Source organism: Dermacentor albipictus, chromosome 5 (assembly GCF_038994185.2).
Source record: "Dermacentor albipictus isolate Rhodes 1998 colony chromosome 5, USDA_Dalb.pri_finalv2, whole genome shotgun sequence".
Taxonomy (NCBI): Eukaryota; Metazoa; Arthropoda; class Arachnida; order Ixodida; family Ixodidae; genus Dermacentor; species Dermacentor albipictus.
In genome coordinates this window covers 132,733,958-132,757,600 of record NC_091825.1, presented here as the reverse complement: position 1 = coordinate 132,757,600, position 23,643 = coordinate 132,733,958, and the positions used below count along the sequence as shown (strand labels likewise).

Sequence of the window (23,643 nt, the reverse complement as noted above, 5' to 3'; positions counted from 1 at the left end):
AGGGAGGTTTTTTCGAGCCGTCCCGGAAGAACAACGGTCCTAGAGCATGACATCGAGTTAACCTCTGATCAACCGATCCGCAGTAAACCGTACCGTTGTTCGCCCGTGCAGAAAAAATCATGGCTGAGGAGATTCAGCACATGCGTGACTTGGGGGTTATAGTACCAAGTGAGAGCGACTACACGTCGCCCTTGATACTAGTCCAGGCTCCAGGAAAAGATCCGAGGCCATGTGTCGATTATCGGCGTCTGAACGCGATAACCCGAGATCAGACATATCCTATACCGAACCTGGAAGAAAGGGTAGAGACAGTGTCGAAGGCAAATTATATCTCTACCCTGGATCTCGTGAGAGGCTATTGGCAAGTACCCCTTACGGAACGGGCTAGCCGCTATGCCGCCTTCGTTTCCCCGCTTGGAACATTCCGGCCACTCATGTTGAGCTTCGGCCTCAAAAACGCGCCGTATTGTTTCTCTAGCCTGATGGACAGAGTGCTTAATGGTTTAGGCGAGTTCGCATTGCCATACCTCGATGATGTTGCCATATTTTCGGACACTTGGGAATCACATCTGGAGCACTTGCGAGTCGTGTTGAGCCGGTTGAAAGAGGCAGGTCTTACTGTGAAACCAGCTAAATGTCACCTAGGTTGCGGTGAAGTGACTTATTTGGGCCATGTCGTGGGGCGCGGCCGGCGTAGACCGTCCGACATCAAAGTAGCTGCTATTTTGAACTATCCCCGGCCAACCACGAAGACGGATATACGGGCCTTTTTAGGTTTAGCTGGATATTACCAACACTATGTGAGAGACTACTCTGACCTTGCCAGCCCGCTAACCGACGCACTTCAGAAGTCGGAGCCCGTTAAGGTGACGTGGGACTCCAAGAAAGACAATGCGTTCGAAATGCTGAAGCGAGCATTAAGCCATAAGCCGGTTCTGACTGCACCAGACTTTTCGAAAGGTTTCATCATTCAATGCGACGCGAGTGATCGCGGCATGGGAGCAGTACTATGCCAGGAAGATGCTAGTGGTCATGAACGACCAATTTTGTATTTAAGTCGCAAACTAAGTTGTAGGGAAGAGGCATACAGCACCTCTGAGAAAGAGTGCGCCTGCGTTGTGTGGGCCGTTCAGAAGCTGGCTTGTTATGTCTCCGGTTCTAAGTTTGTTGTGGAAACAGACCATTGCCCTCTAACTTGGTTAAGTAGCATGTCCTCTAAAAGCGGCCGTTTGCTGAGATGGAGCATGACCCTACAGCAGCACAGCCTCGTTGTCCGTTATAAGAAGGGAAGGTTGAACGCGAACGCTGATGCTCTAAGTCGTGCATTCTAGGCCTCGCTTCTTTCAGTGGCCTACTCGTTCCTGCTCGTTGCTTACCTTCTCTTACTTCGCGACGACCTGTCCTGTTCACAGGGAGATCGGGGCAAAAATGAATGACCTCATTTGCTTCCTCAGTAGTATGTTTTCGGTCCAAGCGATTTCAAGGGGACCATTCTATTTGTAATTATTATTACTGATTAATAATTGTTTCTATTTTGTTGTGTTGATGATTTGAAAACTGATTGTTTAAGCCTTGTATGCTAGATCGTACACCTGCCTCTTGTTGCAGCGGGAGAAAAAAGGGGAAAACAATTTAGTTAGGTTGATTTGAATTATGGCCTTGTCTGGTGTTTGACGGGAGACAGAGGGCACTTGTTCGTGTTGGGTGTTGCCTTTTGCCGGTCGGTTTTGCAAGCTGCAGAACGACCAAGCGGGACCAGTGGCGAGAAGCAAGGTCTTAGGAACGACCCGAGCGGAGCTGGTCAAGGTGCCTTGGCGACGACGTGGTGAGCAGAGCTCCTGTCCTGGCGAGTCGGACCTGGGCACGTGATGTTCCCTGGCGTCCCGACACTGGACGTGAACTTGGACGAGCCTGACGAACGTGCGCGCCTGGCATCCGAGCCACGTGGAGGCAGCTCGTCTTCCCGGCGCCTTATCTGAGGGCGGGGATGCTGTTGTGCCATTACCACAAGCCCGGATTCCGAATCTGCAAGATGCGGAATCTATCCTGCGAGCGCCATAATTCTCCCTTCACAAGACAAGATGCTGCGCCGTCGTGCGGGAGAAGCCTCGGCGAGCAGCGTGTTTTGACGTGTCCGCGTGTGCCCGACAGCCCGGCGCCGCACCTCCCTTGCCTGGAGGTCACCGCGCGCGCGAACTTTGAACCGGGTGGCCAGCGCGGTCGCTGGTTGGACCCCTCGGACGACCGTCGTGTGCTGACTTTGTATTGGGCCGTTTGAGTGACAATGGGCCTCGGGGATTATAAAAGCAGCGACACGCCGCTCGAAAACAGGATCTGCCGACCCCACCGGGAGAGAGTGTCGCTCCCGACTGGGGTGAGATGTGTAACGCGTTTTCGCCGGACGTCGTCGTGCGAGAACAGTCGCGTTTGTTGTGAGCACTCGGCCCCAGTGCCGACCCGTTCATGTCCTGTATGATAACCTGTATATAATGTATAAAGTCCCTTTTGTTATTCTCATCGACGCCAGGCTCGGAGTCATCGCTACCAACGCTCTGTCACGAAACGGGTGACGAGCGCTACGGGACCACAAAGCCGAAATCGTGGTGCAGCGGTACAAGTTCGTAACAAGGTGCGGTTGCTGTTCGTCGAACTGACGAAGATCCTCCGCCGCCGACGAAGACGACGACGAAACGATCTCGACGACATAACAACGACACGCCGCCGTCCCGACGAAGTCAGGAAGGCAAGACTACACCGACGAACGACGACTTGACGACGCGACGTTCCAACTTCAGTTCAACACGACGCAGCCGTGATCCGACGCCACGACCTAACTGCAACGCCAGACAAAGAACCACCGACCTCGACGTGCTTCTCGACGGCCACGCAGTCACTGCCTTAGTCGACACAGGGGCTGATTACTCCGTCATGAGTGGACACATCGCCGCCCAGTTGAAGAAAGTTAAGACTACGTGGGAAGGCCCTCAAATTCGAACCGCTGGAGGACAGCTCATCACGCCGTCTGGAGTCTGCACGTCAAGAATTACCGTTCATGACCGGACTTACCCTGCCACCTTCGTTATCCTCCAACAGTGTTCACGAGACGTCATTCTCGGCATGGACTTCCTGAACCAACACGGCGCAATCATCGACCTGAAGTCGAAGTCAATAACGCCGTCGGAAGATCAAGCAATACCGCCGGAGAGCCCTCGTAGTCACCACGCCTTGAGGGTGCTCGAAGATCAAGTTAGCATCCCACCTCGCTCCAGCATTGTCATTTCGGTCGGCCCCGAAACACCCGTTGACGTAGAAGGCGTCATCGAAGGCGACCAACGTCTACTACTCGACAGTGAAATTTGCGTCGCAAGAGGGATCGCTCGACTGCACGGAGGAAACACGAAGGTGTTGCTGACAAACTTCAGCCAGGAGTTCAAGCACATCAACAAGGGCACGACGATCGCATACATCGAGGAATTTCAGGAAACCAGCGATGCGTTTGTCCTCTCGGATTCTGTTGCATCTACCCCGACGACCGTAGTTCCCGAGCCAGACTTCGACATAAATCCAAGTCTCCCCGCGATTAAGAAGCAACAGCTCAGAAGTCTGCTTCGACGATACAAAGGCTGCTTTTCGACGTCATCGAGGATTCGACAAACATCAGTCGCAAAGCATCGCATAATAACCGAAGAGTGCGCTCGACCACTCCGCCAGAGCCCTTACCGAGTTTCGACGCGAGAACGCGAAGCTATAAGACAACAAGTCGACGAAATGCTGCGCGACGACATCATCCAGCCGTCGAAAAGCCCGTGGGCGTCTCCAGTTGTTTTAGTGAAGAAAAAGGACGGAACCCTACGTTTCTGCGTCGATTATCGTCGATTGAACAAAATCACGACGAAAGACGTATACCCCCTCCCACGGATAGACGACGCATTGGATCGGCTCTGCAATGCTAAATACTTCTCATCGATGGACCTCAAGTCTGGCTACTGGCAAATAGAGGTCGACGAAAGGGATCGCGAAAAGACCGCCTTCATCACGCCAGACGGCCTCTACGAGTTCAAGGTTATGCCATTCGGACTGTGTTCGGCACCTGCAACGTTCCAGCGCGTCATGGACACAGTATTAGCAGGACTGAAGTGGCAGACCTGTCGCGTTTACTTGGATGACGTCGTCGTCTTCGCCGGGAATTTCGACGATCACCTCAAGCGGCTTGCGACAGTACTAGAAGCCATCAAGTCGTCAGGGCTTACTCTGAAGCCGGAGAAATGCCGCTTCGCTTACGATGAGCTTCTGTTCCTAGGCCACGTAATCAGCAAATCTGGTGTCCGTCCAGACCCGCAAAAGACAGCTGCAATCGCACAGTTCCCGCAACCCATCAACAAGAAGGCAGTGCGTAGGTTTCTTGGCATGTGTGCCTAGTATAGGCGCTTTGTCAAGGACTTTTCACGCATCGCGGAGCCGCTAACACATCTAACGAAATGTGATGTCGAGTTCAAGTGGGAAACACCGCAGTCCGACGCATTTGAAGAACTCAAACGACGCATGCAGTCGCCGCCGGTACTTGCGCACTTCGACGAGTACGCCGATACAGAAATCCATACTGACGCCAGTAGCCTAGGCCTCGGTGCCGTTCTAGTCCAGAGGAGAAACGGAGTCGAACAGGTGATAGCTTACGCTAGCCGGTCGCTGTCAAAAGCGGAAGGCAACTATTCTACGACCGAAAAGGAATGCCTCGCCATCGTTTGGGCTACAGCTAAATTTCGCCCTTATCTTTATGGCAGGCCATTCAAAGTCGTCAGTGACCATCACGCGTTGTGTTGGCTAGCGAATATAAAGGATCCTTCAGGACGACTCGCGCGGTGGAGCCTCAGACTACAAGAATACGACATCACTGTCACCTACAAGTCCGGACGAAAACACTCCGATGCCGATTGCCTATCACGCGCCCCCATTGACCCGCCGCCGCAAGACGACGAGAATGACGACGCCTTCCTGGGAATGATAAGCGCGGAAGACTTCGCTGCACAGCAACGGGCAGACGCGGAGCTAAAAGGCCTCGTCGAATATTTGGAAGGGCACACCGACGTTGTCCCCAGGGCATTTAAGCGCGGATTATCTTCCTTCACGCTTCAAAACAATCTACTCGTGAAGAAGAACTTCTCCCCAGTCCGCGCCAACCACCTTCTTGTTGTCCCGTCAGGACTTCGTCCAGAAGTATTGCACGCCCTACATGACGATCCGACCGCTGGACACCTAGGATTTTCCCGGACACTATCAAGGATACAAGAAAAGTATTATTGGCCGCACCTGACCGCCGACGTCGCCCGTTATGTCAGAACATGCCGAGACTGTCAGCGACGCAAGACACCGCCGACAAGGCCAGCCGGATTACTACATCCAATCGAGCCTCCTTGCCGACCATTCCAGCAGATCGGGATGGACTTGTTGGGACCCTTTCCGACGTCAACAACCGGAAATAAGTGGATCATCGTGGCGACGGACTACCTCACCCGCTTCGCTGAAACTAAAGCACTGCCGAAAGGTAGCGCAGCCGAAGTGGCGAAATTCTTTGTCGAAAACATCCTGCTGCGACATGGTGCCCCAGAAGTCCTCATCACCGACAGAGGAACGGCCTTTACAGCGGAGCTCACCCAAGCCATTCTGAACTACAGTCAGACAAGGCACAGGAGGACAACGGCCTACCACCCGCAGACGAATGGTCTTACGGAGCGGCTGAATAAGACCCTCGCCGACATGCTAGCGATGTACGTGGACGTCGAACACAAGACGTGGGATGCGGTCCTGCCGTACGTAACATTCGCTTACAACACGGCGGTGCAAGAAACAACACAGATCACGCCGTTTAAGCTGGTTTACGGCAGGAATCCGACGACGACGCTCGACGCCATGCTGCCCCACGTCACTGACGAGGAAAATCTCGACGTCGCTCGCTATCTCTAGCGCGCCGAAGAAGCCCGACAGCTCGCCCGCCTGCGGATCAAGAACCAGCAGAGGACCGACAGCCGACACTACAACCTCCGACGACGCTTTGTCGAGTACCAGCCCGGTGACCGTGTTTGGGTTTGGACCCCTATACGCCGACGAGGACTGAGCGAGAAGCTTTTGCGTCGCTATTTTGGACCGTACAAGATCATCCGACGTATTGGTGCACTGGACTACGAGGTCGTGCCAGACGGCATTTCGCTGTCACAGCGGCGCCGCTCACGACCTGAAATTGTCCACGTTGTGCGGCTCAAGCCGTACCACCAGCGTTGACGAACTTTGGCACTTCGCGTAACTGACCTTTGGACTTTATTTCTTTTCGTTCTTTTGTTACTTATGTTTAATAAGTGTCCCTTTGTGTTTCGCTCTCTTTGTAGCATCGGGACGATGCTTTTTAAGAGGGGAGTATTGACACGTGTACTTGTCTTTATCGGGCGACAAGTTTTGCCGCCGAACAAATGTTATCGCACAGCGCGGGACGCGCCTACATGTATCCGAAGTTTCTGGAAAGTTATCGATGCTTCTATCTGCTGTCTGTTGTCGCCGAACGTTGTGTTATCTGATTTCATCGCTTGACACGAATGGTGTAGAACATTTTAGAAGGCATGCAGGTCCCAACGTTTAATCTGGAACATTCGATGATTGCTGTATAAAAGCCGACGCGCTTGACCCGCTGATCAGATTTTCGACGATCGCCGACCGTGTTCGCCGCTATCGTTGTGCTATAAGTGTAGCCTGTTTTGTGGGCACAGGTTCGCCCAATAAAAGTTAGTTTTGTCTATCACAGTATTGCTACTGTGTTCTTAACGTCCCCACCACGTGACAATATGACACCGCCAAGGAAAAATCTCAATGACGCTGTTCTACATTACAATGTATTGCGCAGGAGCAGCTGTCACCGGTCATGTATTGTAATTTAAGCGAAATTATAATCGCAACAGATAGCACATACATAAAGCAGCAGTTCTGCAATATATACAATATAAATGCAAAGATATAATGGAATGTACATATGTCAAGATACAGCTTGATAAAGGGCAAAAAAGTGTCACTGGAAACAAAGTTCACTGCATGTATTCAGAAAACCTCGCAACAAGATATTTAAATATACGTATAAGTCTCCAATAAATCTACGTATCCAAAAAATTTCACTGTATATAAAGCGTGAAACAAGGAAATAAACATGTTGCGCAATCACAGATTCCCATATCACGGCATCCTAAGCCTCCCCCCGCCCTCCCTCTCCCACTCTCTCCAACGTATTGCGCGCGACGGAAGGCAGCACCCTTCCTTCCCACTTTTCTCCCTGGCGCACACAAGACTGAGCCACCACCGTCGGCTCCCCCTGCCCCCTCCCCCTCTCCCCCCTTTCCTGCGGTTTAACTCGCACATACAGCATGCGGAGCGCGGTGACGATGTTATCGCCCTTGGACTTCATTAGGAAGATGACGGCGACGGCAGCAATGCACCTGGATTGTCCATATAATTGTTAACGTCATAATATAGTAAGAGTATCCGGCAACTGAGGAGACCCGTGGTCTTTTACTCTCCGCAAAAGAAGAAGTAACAAAATCGAACTTTCACCATGCGACAATTCACTGCCCTGCAACAATGTCTTTTTTTTTTCGGCGCGGGCACCGAAAGGAAAAAAAAATACACACACAATGAAATATCACCGCGGAATCTACGAGTGGGCCACATTCGAATGCCTACATTGGGTGCCTGATGTGGCTACCCAATGAATATTGAAGAAAACGTGAGGTGCTTGAACTACAGAGAACCATACGCATACTGCTCGGTATCCTTCACCGGCGAGACAAAACACTTTCCGGAGAGGTTGCGACAACACCGAAGTGAAGGTGATGCCCTCAAGTGAACGCGTTGCAATCCGTCGAGTCGCCACAGTGATGGCGGCGAGAGACCTTTGTTTCCTTTTCTCGTCTGCTAGCCAGAAAGCGTCCAGCACTCTGCCAGGCCAAAATCCACTTGGCCAGAGAAAAACGAATGCGCACCGAAGTGCGCTGTGTGGTTGTCAGGGCATCACGAGAAAAACTCATGCGCTCTGGCTGACTCTGGCAGCCCGCGGGCAGCGAGAACAAGAAAATAGAAGAGGCTTAATGTGGTCCTCGGGAACAGAAGTAAAAGTAGAAAAAATAAATAAGAACGTAGTTACCTTTGCTGGCATTTGTGTCTTGACATGGATGCTTTGGTGCAGGTGAAGAAAATGTTGATGTTCCTTTCTGTGGCACGACAGCACAAATGAACCCCCACAACGATTCGTCTCGTTGGACCGCGCCACAGAACACCAACTTGCTTTGTGCTGTGTCAACTTTTTTGATAGTGTGTTGATTTGGCTTGTCTCGTTGTATGGTACGATGCTCGACTTTGGAAAAGTCAATGCACCTTTGGCACCAAATATTTATAACAAGATTAAACCGCCAACGTTCCGGAACTGAAAATCTAAAGCACGACTTTGGAAATATCAATGCACCGTTCGCATCAAAACTTTATAAGAACTTTATACCCATAAAGTTTCGAAATTGAAATCCATGCGCTCCGTAGGTTCCGCGGCCGCCGCCAGATGCCACGACGAGCCTGCTCTCTATCAAAACGCCCTTGAAACTTTGTGATTGGTGCGGCTCCTTGCGTTATGTGACTCCAGGTGCATGGCCCCAAAATCCAACCTGAATTCGCAATGTACGCGCCGAAATGTCTTTTCGAGCGTGAAATAGACTTTCTAGACAAAATCCCGAATGATTTCCGGCACCAGGGGTTGTTTTGGTCGGTGGTGTATGACAGCACAAAAAAACTTCGAGTGGTGGGGAGGGGGGGCTGAAGCTCCACCGCATAGCGGGGTACTCCTGATTAATTTTTACCATCTGGGGTTCTTAAACGTGCCCCCATATCTAAGCTATCTAAGTGCACGAGCGTTTTTCAATTTGTCGCCATCGAAGTGCGGCCACCGCAGCCGCAATCGAGCCCACGACTTCGAGCTCAGCATTGCGGCGCCATAGCCACGGGGCGACCGCGGCGCGTACGTAACTAAGATAAGCAAGCACTGCCGGCAAGGCCGCAGTATCAACGGCAGCAGCCTTACCCTGTGCCGAGCGCGTTGAGAGCGAACGCATCGCACGCTGGCTGTAGTTTAAGTCACCGAAGCTAACTGCGAGCAAACAAAATGCTTGTCACGCAGTGAACGCAGCTCGCCCTTCTGTCTTCATACCGAGCAAGCCTCGTGTTGTTCACATTTATTCTCGCAGAGATGAGCCCTCTTGTGCGTCGTTGCGAGTGTGAGAATGCATGCGCGTGCGCGGCGTTTCTTTGCGGGTTAGAGGCACTGACATTAGAGAGACTAGCGCGTTGCAGGCAGTAATTGGCTCATTTGTAGGCCTCCGCGTCCTGGGCCGCTCGTAATGCAATAACCTGTTACGCTGGCTCCATGTGGCGGCGGATGTTGGCGGCTTCTGTTCTGTATCCTTTTCTTCTTCTTCTGCTTTCTTTGTTAGACCCATAAACGTGACCAGGCTACTGCTTGTGCCTGGAAGCAGCAATAAAGAATGCTGAACCTGGCCTACGGTTTTCGTAATTTGGGTGTTTTTCATTGCCTAGAACAAACGTAACGGGTCATGCGTAACGCAAATTGTGGGACAGCAACTTCTCCTGAAACAAAAGCAAGAAATAAGTTAGTATATATTTGAGTCAGTGTTTATTCGCAGCCTTAGGGTTAAAAGAAGAGTTCGAAAAAGATCGAAAAAGAAGTAGAGATTCTTTAATAGCGAGGTGAAAGGATTAACTGTGGCGCATCACACTCGCGTGCACACAAACACGCACGCATGCCTTTTATACAAACTACCAGCATAGTGCGATGATGCTGCACATACACACAGTATAAGCCTCGTCGTCATCCATCTTTTTTTCATGCCTGATTCCGCTTTCACATGCTATGCGCCTGGATGACATCTAAGTAGATCAAAACCGCAACTGAAGGTTTAACGTCCAACGCCAGGACGCTATCGTCCTGCGGAGGTTTCGACACCACCGCTCCATCCGGACTGGAACTTTAGATGTGATTTGTGCATTTGTGCACGCGAAGAGACATCAAAGGGCCGCTCTCAAATAGTAGGACGTGCCGCCGAACCGGTTGCTCGTACAAACCTCATGCGGAAAGTGAGGGAGAGAGAGAGAGAGAGAGAGGAAGGGAGGGAGGGAGGGAGGGAGGGAGGGAGGGAGGGAAGGAGAGGGAGAGAACGGCTTAAGGAATCCGACCGCCGTTGAACCGCGCTTGCCAATCGACCGTGGATCTAGTGCAATAACGTTCCGCGCTGTCGTCGCTCGCTGAAAACATTTGGTTTTCGCATCGCTGCTTATTGGGAGCTTTCGCGCAGTTTCTCCCGCTTGCTCCGTGTCTGCGCGCGAGAGTCATCGATCTCGGACTCCAGGAGTAGACGTAGTGTCCCGATCGTGGGGAAACGAACCCTGTCACTGCTCCAATGCTACGTATTTCCTTCCTTTAACGACGTCAAGCGTGCGAAGCCGCGAGCGAAGAAACTGCGACTACGAGAAATGTTTCATTCTGCTCATTCGGATGCCCACTTCTTATTCCTAGATATCGAAAGTTTTTTTCGGCTTTCTTGCTGTTCTTTTGAAGCTTTCCATCGGGAAGGGAGGAAAATAAGCAAGGAAAGGTAGAGAGGTCAACCAGACGCGTGCGAAAGATAGGCCTGGAAATGCTGAGGACCTTGGCAAAACAATCGATCATCCTTGAAAGCTTCGTGTTTCTCAGGCGAAAAACCTGTGCCAGAATAATTCGATTCTCTCATTTTTTTCACGTTTCGTCTGCAGTTCCGAGTGGAACTGTGCCTATGTTATCGCCACGACCTGCCCGCTGTGGGCGTTGGATGAGAAGAATGAAATAAAATCGAGTGATGTGAAAGAAAAAAGAGAACGAGCACTGAAAGAGCACTGAAAGAGCACTGAAAGAGAAAAAAAGAGCACTGTACACACTCCGCTACTTACTAAGTGGGGTTAGTTAGCATTGTGTGGGCCGGCTTCTGTCGTTGCACCATCTATAGTGTATCATCAGCGGTGGTGCCGAAAAAAATCGTGCGCGACAGTTTTCCTCTAACCAGAGGGCTGACTCCCGACGGCCCCCATATAAATTACGCCCTTTTTCTTCTCCCTTTGCCGACCGCCTTCATTTCCCGTCTATTCACAACTTCGTGCCGCTCGTTCACTGCGAAGCAGCACCCACTGAGTACGTTCCGCGTGAGTGCAATGCACTACAATCGAGAGTAGAGCCACTCTTTCCAAAATGATCTTTCTTTGTGACCACATTTCCACTCGCTTACTGCTGTGGAGGAAAAATAAAGGAGAGAGATGTTAGTCCAGGCGCAATCTGAAAGGAAAACGGAAGAGCCGGCTAGCTGCCCGTACGCGCCACCGCCGATGTGACATCCGGGGCTTTGTGAACAGAGAACCAATTGCGACACGTCGCTTTCTCTTCCACTCTTCATTTCACGCGTGCCTGAGCGGTGACGAATATGAGAAATGACGCGTCTTGTTCTGTTACAGGGGATCTAGATAAGCCGTGTCAGATTGACTGTGCGCTAAGAGAAGACACTAATACTCCGACCCGCCGCCCGTTTCGCCAAAGAACGCATTGGAAGCACTAAGATGATTACGCGTCAGCTGAACAGATTCGGGTGGAACTGGCGCGTTGAAGGGAAAGCGTTTACTTCCAGCGATGGCTCGCCGCAGGGTTTCATTGGCGTATCTAAATTGGCTTGGTTACGCTGTGAAATACGAGGTCGCCGGTGCAACGTGCTTGTTCATAGGTAAAAACAAATCGTTCTCCCCCTGAGCTAAGTTCAGTGCATGGCGTGCGACAAGCAAGCAAGCAGTTGTACCTTGGAGGAATGAATGAACAAAGCCTTTATTTTAAGAAATGGGATGGCTCTAGGCCGCTGATGGGGATTAGGAGGGAAGGGAATGTGGGTACCCAGACTGTTGGCTGAAACACTTCTTCATCTCAGTCTGCGATCTTCCGCTTTATGCAGGCTCAGGTGCATGTTCAGTTCCGCCGCTCTCACATGGGCTGATCGACCCCTTCTACACTACTCGAAACAGGCCACTTTGTCTGCCATATGTCGCTGTGGCTTTCTGTGTTTCAGGGTTAGTTTGCATTGCAATTCCTAGTGTTCTAATGTCTCCGTGTAGTAGATGCTGAATGTTGGATCTCCCTTGTGAAAAAGCTGCACAGCTCCAAATGAGGTGTTGCAAGCCTGCTCTGCATGACTCCTGGCAATGTGTACATCGGGTGTAAGTATTCGCAATCGTAGCTTGTCTGGGTTGGTACCATTTCTCAAGTATCTAAAAAAAAAGTTGAGTCTAGCATACGCTAAAGAAGATGAAGGCGGAAGCGTGCGCGCTCGCGAGACATTCATTAAATTGCTTCGCATTCTCATTCGAATGCGTTGCTACTTCCTATTAATTGTCTTCTCCCATCAAAGGTCGTGGGTTCGAGTGACTTAATCACCTATATCTTAATTAACCATGTCTTAACTACAGCTTAGCTAACACCAAGGTTTGTGGGTTCGACCATCAATGGTGTCACCATCAATTTTGGCGCCATTGAATTTTGGTGCCACGAAAAGTCGAAGATTCGACTCCCACCAAAGGTCGTGGAGTCGAATGCCTTAGGTAAGTTTGCCTTAATTAACACCAAAGGTCGTGTTTTCGACCCCCACCAATGGTCTTGGGTACGACCGTCGACGGGGGCACCACCAATTTTTGGTGCCATTGAATTTTGGTCCCACGAAAGGTCGAGGATTCGACTCCCACCAGAGGTCGTGGCATCGAGTGCCTTAGTTAACTTTGCCTTAACGAACACCAAAGGTCCTAAGATTCGAGTGTCTTAATTAACTATATCTTAATTACTGTACATTAATTAACTTCACCTTAAGTAACCCCAGCGGTTGTGGGTTCGAGTGTCCTAATTAATTCTATGTTAATTAACTTCAGATAAGTAACACTTAAGTTCATGGGTTTGACCATCAATGGTGACACCATCAATTTTGGTGCCATTGAAATTTGGTCCCACCAAAGGTCGAGGATTCGACTTCCACCAAAGGTCGTGGGGTGGAGTGCCTTAGTTAACTTTGCTCTAATGAACACCAAAGGTCGAGATTTCAACTCCCACCAATGGTAGTGAGTTCGGCCATCAATGGTGCCACCCGTCAATTTTGGTGCTGCCGAATGTTTGTGCCATAACGCCGGGCGACGAATTTTTCGATAACGCCGGACAACGGATTTTTCGACCCATGAGCCACTTAAATCTTTAACCTTAAAAGGGGGGGGGGGGGCACGTAGCAAATGCTGGCAGAATTGAGCTAGCGCTAATTGTCGAAGTATGCGATAACATTCTTATGAGTTTGAGAGGTATATATTTTTACGTAGGTACAACGAAGTCAGGTCTAACGCATATGCTGGATTCTGTATGAAGCGAAGCTTTCGTAATGTGGTTATTTGAATATGGCGCAATACTGTTTGTCTTATGCACTACATTTTGCAGTATAGCAATTACTGGACCCAGCACAGCTTGACAGCTGCCCAGTTTACTATTCCTGTATCTCAAGGATCGGCCCACGTCTCCCGTCAGATACCTGCAAAGTGGGTGAAGTCCACCTATAACGCAATGCCTCTATGACCGACCCACGTTTTATATTAAACATATGGCGCACAATCTCCAGAATTGGCCCACGTGTTTAGGCCAGGCGATGATAGCTCCAAATTAGGTGAATTCCGCGTAAAATGCCATCGCGTTAGAAAGTGCATGGACCGAGTCAATGACCTGTGACCTGCTATAGCTGACCTCTCTTTGAGTGCTCAAGCGCACTCGGCCTGACCTTCCAGCTTTCCCTTCAAGTCGAGGCCATTCATACAGCGGCCACTCGATCAAGCACCTGTCTGACCGTACGTCGCAGCCGCTCCCGGACAGCGCCAAGGCAAGACTGGAGAAGGAGTAAAAAATGAGGCACGCGGAAAAGTTGGTCATATATTTTCGGTTTTTGTCGCGCGTCTTGCGCTGTTGACTCCTAAGTGGTGCGAATAGAATTTTTGAGCAGTTGGTGTCTTAAACTGCAGGTTCGTGAAACGGTAGCTTGAAATACACTTATGTGCATTTCAAGATCACACACACACACGCACACATATAAGATCACAGAGACACACCAGATGAGACAGAGACACGTTGCAAGTGTAGCAATAGTGTATTCAGTTCAGGGAACAGGGCTCCGCTTTTTTCGCGCTACAGTTCAAGATGCACAGTTTCGTAGCGTTATTACTTAATCTGCTTACGCTAGCCTGGCGTTGAGTTTTGCCTTAAAGGGAACGTTTCCATGCAACTTTTCACCGCGTGGAAAGATAGCAGCTAACGCATAAGTCAGCTCGAGTTGTGGACAGATGTCGAGCTTATGATATACGGCCGCGTACGCAGCCCTATGGGAGCCTAATTTCCTTTATCCACGCGAAAGGTCCCGAATCGTTCATCTTTCTTTTACCATTGACATCTTTGCGACTCAGTCATCCATTATCGCCGATTGTTTCAACTCTCGGCCACAGACTTCCACCAACGCGCTCCCTATTGCTTGACCCGCGAGGTAAACGCGTAATAAATACGCGCGTCTTGCCGCCTCACGTGGAACATGTGTTCCACTTATAGCCGGCGGCGGCAGAGGAAGCCGGCGCTGGCGTTGTCACACTCGACACTGGCGACCATGCACTTTCGTTTAGTCCTCGGCGCCTAGAGCGGGTTGGAAAGAGGGAAATAGAGAGGCAACGGTGGCACGGGGTTGGGCGGGTAGCAAGCAAAGAGCGATGGTGCACTGCACAAAGCGTGCATCTGGGCATCTGAGCGCCAAGTGGCAATCTGGGCTCGATCCGTTTTCGTTAGCGTTCAGAGGAGGCGAACCTCAGGCTAGCCGCCGGGGCTTAGGGCGCCGCGACGACCACTGGCGGGCCATTGAAAAGTTTGCGTACGGCGCCCCATCGTTAATCTTCCGCGATGGAAAGAGAGAGAGAGAGAGAGGGAGAGAGGGAGAGAGAGAGAGCTTACGAGCGAGCGGCATGCATGACATGAAGTGCACGAACAACAACGGTGCAACGGCGATCAATCAGCGTTTACCAGACAAATTTTCTTTCGTAGCGAATTGGCTGTATTTAAACGTTTGGAAGCCCTTTTGGAAGCGATAGCGATTGCAGGGGTGCGTTTCGTGGGTTCTGCTAAGGTATCCCGTTCACTTTACGCGATTGTAGTAGAGCAAGCGAAAAAAAAAAAAAACTCAGCCAGTGCGCACGGCATCACGCGCGTTGTAAAAATTCAGGAAGAATGTTTTGGGAAACATTACTTGAAAATGTCGTAGCTTGCAATTTGTTTGAGCCCGATATGAGCTCGATATATTGCCAAATTTCAGCTTGCGCATCTGTATCGCACGAACTGTACAGTCTGTACAGGGGTACGTTCATCTAGGTCAATTACTCACAGGGGACCTTTATCATGGGAAGGAAATTTACAAAAGAATAAAGATGAGTTGGACTGCATACGGAAGGTAGTATTAAATCCTGACTCGGAGCCTACCACTGTCGTTGAAAAAGAAAAGTGCGCAATCATTGCTTTCTACCGGTGCTAACATATAGGGCAGAAACTTGGGGGCTAACAAAAAAGCTCGAGAACAAGTTAGGGAGCGCGCAAAGAGCGATGGAGCGAAAAATGTAAGACATAACGTTAGGAGATAGGGAGAGAGCGGTATGGATCAGAGAGCGAACGGGGATAGCCGGTATTCTAGTTGACATTAGGAAAAAAAAATGGAGCTGGGCAACCCATGTAATGCGCAGGGTAGATAACCGGTGCACCATTAGAGTTACAGAATGGGTATCAAGGGAAGGGAAAAACAGTCGAGGACGGTAGAAAACTAGGTAACGTGATGAAATTTGGAAATTTGCCGGCGTGAGCTGGAATCACCTAGCGCAAGGAGGGGGTAATTAGAGATCGTGGGGAGATACCTTCGTTTTGCAGTGGACATAAACATAGACTGATGATGATTATGATGATGATGATGATGATGCTTCCGGCTATGTTGGCACATCATCACATATGCTGTTGAGATAAGCGCTTTTCTAAAATAGATGTCACTTTATTTTCACTTTGCAGTGATTGTTCTTCGGGAGACGTGAAATGCAGAATTAACATTGGACGACCAAGCAGCGGCAGTCGTCGGATAGCGGTACGACGGAGTCGGGATAGAGGGTGGTGGATCACTCACTCACTCACTCACTCACTCACTCACTCACTCACTCACTCACTCACTCACTCACTCACTCACTCACTCACTCACTCACTCACTCACTCACTCACTCACTCACTCACTCACTCACTCACTCACTCACTCACTCACTCACTCACTCACTCACTCACTCACTCACTCACTCACTCACTCACTCACTCACTCACTCACTCACTCACTCACTCACTCACTCACTCACTCACTCACTCACTCACTCACTCACTCTCACTCACTCACTCACTCACTCACTCACTCACTCACTCACTCACTCACTCACTCACTCACTCACTCACTCACTCACTCACTCACTCACTCACTCACTCACTCACTCACTCACTCACTCACTCACTCACTCACTCACTCAATCAATCAATCAATCAATCAATCAATCAATCAATCGGATGGAACCTTGATTACTCACTTTATTGTAGAGCTTGCCTTCGTATCCCGAACAGAATCATTTCTCAAATCAAACCAAAACGAAAAAAGAAGAAGAAAAAACTCACTAGGATGGGCGAGAAACAACAGACGACTTCCCATAGAGAACAAACCAAAGCTGTCATTTCAGCCACCTGTTGGCGCCCGAGGGAAATGACCAACTGTTTTGACCGAGCCTTCCTAAGCGCCGGCCTTTTCTCAGACAACGCCGGGCCCGCTGCCCGCACATTTTTCACTTTCGTCTTTCTCCAATTCGGTTTCTCCCCCCCCCTCCCCCCTTTTTCTTTTGTCTTTCGTGCCCATGTTTGCTAGCGGTGCCTGCTTGTAACGACCATTCCAACATCAACTCCGCTCGCAACGTCGGCGGGTAACGAGCACCACGTGCTCTGCCAAAGGGACGCGGCGAGAAACGCTCTTATTATTTTTTACGTTTTTCTTTGCGTCCAACGTCCCGTATCCTTGCGTTCGCAGCATAGACCCGACTCCGTGCCTTGGGCGCTGTCGGTAGCCCCGGCGCGACCGGTCTATACCCCCTTTCGAACCCCGGCACGTTCCGGCCATCGTTCGCGGGGGCCGCTGTGTTTGCCGATCGCCTTTCCCGCTCTTCCTCCAACACGTGACCCACCCCCGCAGCCAACAGTGCGATGCGGGTTCGTTTTGTTCGGCGGTGGCGCGGCGCTGACCGCCGCGCTGGGCTGGAATGCGTTACCCGATGTGGGACATCGAAAACGTGCGCTTTGTGCAAATCGGTCCCCCCCCTTTTTGTTGAGACGTTTTTCCAGCTGCCCTTTCGTTCTCACGCGCGCTTAGGTACTTGTTAGGTTCTTCACTTCTCTTGTCGTCCGCGCTTAGTTTGTATTGCCCCTGCTGTCTCGTCCTGTTGGAAAAGTAAGAAAGTAACAAGCGTAACCTCTAAGACATTGGTTGAGAAATTATGCGCGGTTATAGTAGGCCTCGAAAGCTTATGGACCGCGGTATGTGAGAAAGCGTCGAATTTACGAGCGGTTTTTAACGGCAGCCAGCAAAACCATGCTGTGCCACGGTTCTTGCATATGCCAGTAGGGACTGTGGAATTTTGCAACAGGCTCCTTTCTCAGGCTGCGGAAACATTAAGCTTTTTTTCTCACATACGCTGGTCCGTAACCTTTGACACCGACCGCACACAATAAGAGCAAAGTTGTTCTGATGAGAGCTAGCGCATTGGAACACTACGTAATACGGATTTCAGGGCCGTATTACTTTTGCAGAAAGCAGACTCGGCGGCTCACGAAAGACTTACATTTAAGAGCCACAGCTTTTGCTGCCTCTTCTTTCCCATCCTATTTTGCACTCCGTCCCACTGGAATCACTTAATAGCTTTTGCCTATTAACTCACTAAACGTGTAGCCTGCTTTGGATAAAGTTCCAGTGAAATGAAATGATTGGCTTTTTGGTGCAAGAGATGTGATAGGGAACACTGCAAGGAATATGATGATAGGAGAAAAGAGCTACACGAATTGAAGACAAATACAGGGGGCCACACTTCGGGACCTTGGGAGAAGACCAGTATTTGTGGGTCATAGCTTTAGCAACAATATGAAGCTGTCCTGCAGCGTCGGTTCTTGATAAGGGGATTGGAACTGGTCGGGCATCCATGGTCAGATCTATCCTTAAAGCTACAAAAGCCATAAAAAGATTTCCCACTCTGAGGCGACAGTATTGTGCCGCCTCTGGCTCGGGGTGGCATTTGCGAAGGCCAACTCGTTCCGCATTGGAGTGGGGGATACGCCCATGTGCGACTCTTGCGGAACCATAGAAACGATTGAACGTATCCTATGTGTCTGTCCCCAGTACGACGTCGAGCGCGAAGTTCAGCACTGAACCAGCTGGACTCTGGACCATTTTCCGTAATGAAGATCATTGGACCCTTGGCCGTTCGCGCCAATGGCACAGAAGGCCACGAAAGCGCTCTTGAAATACCTCAAGTCGACAGGTCTTGGGAACCGCGTGTAGACTCAGTGCGAACCTTCCACTGTGCGCGAAACTCTGCTCTCTCTCTCTCTCTCTCTTCATCCTCCTACCCCCCTTCCCCCAGTGCAGGGTAGCAAACCGGACGTGCATCTGCTTAACCTCCCTGCCTTTCCTGTCCCTCCCTCCCTCCCTCCCTCCCTCCCTCCCTCCCTCCCTCCCTCCCTCCCTCCCTCTCTTTCTCTCCCCTCTCTCTCTGGGGTCAAACAAATGATGAAATTCGCGCCCGCTTCAACAACCCCCTTCCCCTCCCAGCAACTCCACAATCGATGCCTGCTTTACGCCTGAATGGAAAGTGCTGGAAAAAGCCAAGGGCAAAGTGCATAGGTCGAGGCGTCGGGGCATTCCTGCGCGCGTAGAGGTGAAGTTGCTGCGTGTCGGTAGCAAGGCACGCGTGGTGTTCGGGATCCGTGGCAGCGACGTGTTGACGCACCGCCGCACGCTGTGGAAGGAACTGGGTAAGCTCAGCACGGCAGGCCCTAACGCGAGGGCGTTGCGCGTTCCGACCACTCGGGCGCATCGAAGCGATGCGCTAGCTGGCGCGTACCGTCAGCTTCAGGTGCGCGCAGGAATTGCGGATCAATAAAGTCGATGATTTCGCCGCACGTATCGCTTTCGCAGAAAAGTGAGCACGCGCTTCTGCGCTCGCATTCTCCCCCCAACCCCAGCCCCCCTGCACCCGCCCCGTCCCCACCCGAAGGGTGTATCTACGCACTCTCGTATACGTGCATGTCGTCAGAGCGGCACTAAATCACGGTGAATCCGAACTGCGGTCTCGTCGCGGCTGACGCTTTCTCCGTCTGGTCCACGTGGCCTGGTTTAAGCAGGTGCACTGAATTAAGGGTCCCTTTCTCGACCAATACAGGAAGCGCCTTGTCCTGTCTGTATTCCTTCTCTTGTGTCGTCACTATTGGCGCTTCGCCTTTTGAAAGCTATGCACCAACTGGCCCCACAACGTGTTTTACTGCAATACCTTTCCCACCACGTGGCCTAGAAGCTCGGTACATTGACGTCATGCCAGTGGGCCTTTTTCGGCGACGATGTCGACTCATGCAATTTCGTCGCCTCTATACAGTTGAGGGAGCCCACGGCTGCAACACAGAACGTCTAAGTATGACCGCATTTTTACACAGGTGGCACTGACGTACCATGTGCCGTTAGCAATAGAAACATGCCCATCAACGAGAACAGCAATGCAGAGCCTAGGCAAAGTATATTGATAACGATTTTCTGTGGTTTCTTTGCAGAACGTAGAAGGGATTCATGTGTAAGCAAGACGCGCGCACGAAGCGCGGGGAGCGTTAGCAAGGTGGTGGCAACAACTTTATTGAAATTCTGCTCAGTGATGTTCTGGCAGGCCCGAGTCCTAGGATGGCCCCTCACGAGGAGCGACCCTTTCGGCCCAGGCAACGAGGGCTTTTTGTACTTTTACGTCCGGCGTTCTGAGCAGCTCTTCCCACGTCTGTTGTGAGGGAGCTGGCAGGAGCGACCTGGGAGGGGGTAAGCCCTCGCACCCCCAAAGAATGTGATTTTGGGTAGCCAATGTTTGATTTGTGCAATTTTGACATATTGGGTTCCATTGCCCGTTGGTAATTATGGCTAGCCAATGTGGACTGGGGAACGATTTAGTTTGGATTCGACGCAGGATCTAGGCTTGCGCTCGCGTGAGGCTTGCGTTTGGAGGCGGGTAGATTCGCCTTTTTTGCTTGTAATAGTTTGTTATTTCGTGGTATGTCGTCGGTGCCTCATCCATGGGATCCGAGTCTGAGGGGCACATCTCCCGGTTGATTAGACCTCGGGCTACCCAGTGCGCCTCCTCATTCCCTTGATTCCCCGAATGGGCAGGGACCCATACGAGTTCAACAGTGTTTTCATTATTACAGTCCCGTAGGACTCGCGCTGCACAGACGCCCATGCTGCCTCTCGAAAAGTTGACTATTGCCCTTTTGGAGTCGCTTACAATAGTTTGCACGGAGGGACTCATGATGGCCAAAGCAATGGCAGTCTCTTCCACTTCCACGGTGGACGCTGTTTTTATGGTCGCGGCGTTGAGGATACTTCCCTCTCCGGTCACGACGCTCACTACGTAAGTTTGGTGATTTTCCTTTGCCGCATCGACATAAGCGGTGTGCTGGTTGCTTTGGTACCTTTCTTGAAGGGCCTTGGCTCTGGCAGACCGCCTCTTGTCGTGTCTCCCAGAGAGCATGTTCTTGGGTAACGGTTTTATAACCAAACGCCTTTTGACCGCACCGAGTAATGTTGTTCTTCCTGCTGAATTCATAACGGGATTCAGCCCGAGTTTACTTAGAATAACCCTGCCAGTTGCGGTGCGGGAGAGTCGTTCACGTTGGGCTGTTTTATGGGCCTCCACGAGTTCGTCTAGGGTATTGTATATACCTAGCTCAAGTAATCGTTCAGTGTTCGCATACCTCGGGAGACCAAGGGCAGGTTTATGAGCTGTGCGAATGACGCTGTTAACTTTTTCCTTGTCAGAAAGGCGTAGGTGGTAGTAAGGGAAGGAATACACGACGCGACTGATCAAGAAAGCCTGCGTCAAATGGCAGATATCAGCCTCCTTCATACGGTGGTGTCGTGTGGCTACTCGTCTGATTAGGCCACATATTTGGCGGGCTGTCGTCCGTAATCGGGCAATCGCCTCAGAATTATGGGTGTTATGTTGAATTAACATTTCCCAGGACTCTTATAGTCAGTACGGGCGGAACTGGGCCGTCTTCCATATTGACTCGTATAGGGGAGGTGGTGTCCCTTTCGGTGGGGTGCTTGGTTGATTTATCACGGATGACGAGAAGCTCCGATTTTGTCGGCGAGCACGCTAGACCATTCTGTCGCACAAAATTTTGTACGGTATCCGCGGCCGCTTGTAATGCTTCCGTGATTTCTCCATCGGAACCGCTATTTGTCCAGATGGTGATATCATCGGCATAGATGGAGTGTTTGATATGCGGGATCCTTTCCAGTAATAGAGGCAGGTTTCGCATGGTCACATTGAAAAGGAAGGGGGAGAGGACCGCACCCTGAAGGGTGCCCCTTGTACCTAATTGAAATTGTTCGCTTTTAATGTCCCCAAAATGTATTTCTGCAGTGCGATCCTTGAGATAGCTTGTAACATAGCTATAAGTACGCTTCCCGACATTCATTTGGGCTAGATTTGTGAGTATTGAAGCATGTGACACATTGTCGAACGCTTTACACACGTCCAGCCCTAGAATTGTACGGGTTAGCAAAGGGGAGAGAAATCAACGAATAAACGTACGCGCAAGGACGTGCATTGCGACAAACGCAGCCGTATGGGAAAGATGACGCGCGCGCTTAGCGTTCAAACCGCTCCAGGGACACCATCACGCAACTTTCAGCGATGCTTGGCGGCAGCCATTGAGTGGAGCAAGCGGCACCGGTTTTCACCAAGTATAGCACGCCGCGCAAACACGTGCACGAAAAGGCAAAAGGGCGACAATACAACGCAGCGACTTGTTTCCCTGTAAAGGTTTGGGTAGGAACATTTCGACGTGTGTTACAATTCTCGGCAGCATTGGAACTTCTCTACGTTGGCGGCTAGAAAGGCAGCTTTGGTTTCAAGTATTGGAATGCGTTTGAGAATGCGACAAAGAAAAAAACATATACAAGAAAAACAAATACCAACGCTATTTTTAAGTACTTCGCGAGTTAGAACACACGGAAAGCACAACGGGGTTTACCTTAAGCGCAGAAAGAAGCCTGGTTAGGCCTTTTTGAGCCCACACGGACTTTCCACCGAACTCTCAGGCAGCCTGCTCAACCTCCATTTTGTTTGAACAGGAAAGTAGACTTCGATGACTTCGATGCTGTTCTCGCGAAGTTCTCATCTTTGCAGGCTCCGTCAAAGTTGGAACGACGCTTAGTGTGGCCGCTGTCCACTTTTGCTACCTATTTAGCCATCTACGGCGAATACTGGAACACAGCCCCAGTCAGGGGTCGGGTGCCTAGTGGCCTTAATGCATAGAAAAATGATCGCGTCGGCGGATTAATGGGGCTGCTTGCGTACCATGGGGGGTGTTCAGAGGTTCCATGATAAGTGGAAACGTCGTATGCGTGATCAGAACTCTCAGTCATTCAGAAGAGGGGCGAATAAGCATTCGCGAATGTTTCTTTCAATGGGAATATTTATACGCCGGAATGATGTCCCGCGTTTGGGAACTCTGGATGAAAGTCGCAGCAGCAGTGAAAGGTTAAAAGAGCAAAGTCACTAGTGCGCTGTAAGTTTGCAGTATTTTAGCAAAGACGATTCGAATGCGTGTTTACGGACGGCAAGACGCGTTGACTTCGACCTTTTGTGGGGCGTTGGTAACTTGCACCTGCCTACACCTGAGGAACGGTTTCCGGGATAAGCTGTCGAACGCATGTTTTTTTCACTCGTCAGAGTTCAAGTGCCCAAAATAGTAAAACAAACATGCATCGACTATCATCGTGAAATATGATGTTAATGGTCGTGAGGATTAAACACACGGATATCAGAGTTTGAAGATAGCTGTTACTTTATTGGCCTATTCATGCGCGTGTGTGAAAATTGATGACCGATTAGCTTGTGACGCTCGTGGGCGCATGAATTTGTCTGAGCGATCGCGAGACGCCTTCGACTTGGTCTGAACTGGCGGCTACCGGGTCTTGGAGCAATGGTTTGAGCGGCTCGACAAGCGTTGGAAGTGCTTCCCGAAAAAAAAAAAAAAGGAGTTGAGAATTGTAGCGGTGACTGAAGAAACGGTATTGCTTAACTTTGTTCGTGAGTTATGTAACCTTTAGTGGCGTGCCTGTGTTGTCACACTGCCTCACACGTTGTCTTGTACTGTACAAACTCTGC

At 50.6% G+C, this 23,643-nt stretch overlaps 1 protein-coding gene across 2 annotated transcripts in view; it reads left to right on the top strand.

The window, feature by feature from the left end:
• LOC139060093 (glutamate receptor ionotropic, kainate 2) overlaps positions 1 to 23,643 on the top strand; it is a 636,178-nt gene that overhangs the window by 60,420 nt on the left and 552,115 nt on the right. Inside the window, exon 3 of one of the 2 annotated variants that reach the window (XM_070538906.1) lies at positions 16,211 to 16,283. The exons of the other annotated variant lie outside the window; for it this stretch is intronic. The gene's annotated coding sequence lies outside the window, so the exon portion shown is untranslated. The remainder of the gene's footprint in view (positions 1 to 16,210; positions 16,284 to 23,643) is intronic. 2 annotated transcript variants of the gene reach the window in all.